Source organism: Uranotaenia lowii, chromosome 3 (genome assembly GCF_029784155.1).
Source record: "Uranotaenia lowii strain MFRU-FL chromosome 3, ASM2978415v1, whole genome shotgun sequence".
In the NCBI taxonomy this organism is placed as follows: domain Eukaryota; kingdom Metazoa; phylum Arthropoda; class Insecta; order Diptera; family Culicidae; genus Uranotaenia; species Uranotaenia lowii.
This window is the reverse complement of record NC_073693.1, coordinates 311,125,931-311,126,339: the sequence shown is the minus strand read 5'-3', so window position 1 is coordinate 311,126,339 and position 409 is coordinate 311,125,931.

Here is a 409-nt window from a genome sequence, read left to right as displayed (position 1 = left end):
TCTATGGGTGTAAATGTACGACTCGTGTTAAAATTTTTTTTATAAATATTTTTCAGCGGTGTCACATCGTCACTTCTGATGGTTAAGAGGTTGAAAATTATGTTTAAAAAAGGGAATGCCAAATAAGTATTATAATTTTATCAATTTAAAAATGCTTGCATAAACTGCACCGTTCTGCCGGCAGCTTTCAGTAAAACTAAATTTGTTTTTTTTTCAGGTGAAACAGCCCAACAAAACATTCGTTTAAAAACAGTCCATCCTGCAGGCCTGCATCCCATAACCGCAGGTTTGGTTCGTATTGGCATCGAGGTTACCATGTACACCGCGCACCACATTCAGGTCGGCACCCACACCAACCACGTGCAATTCAGGGGCCAGGTTTCCTATTCTTGGCAAAAAAAATTGGGTC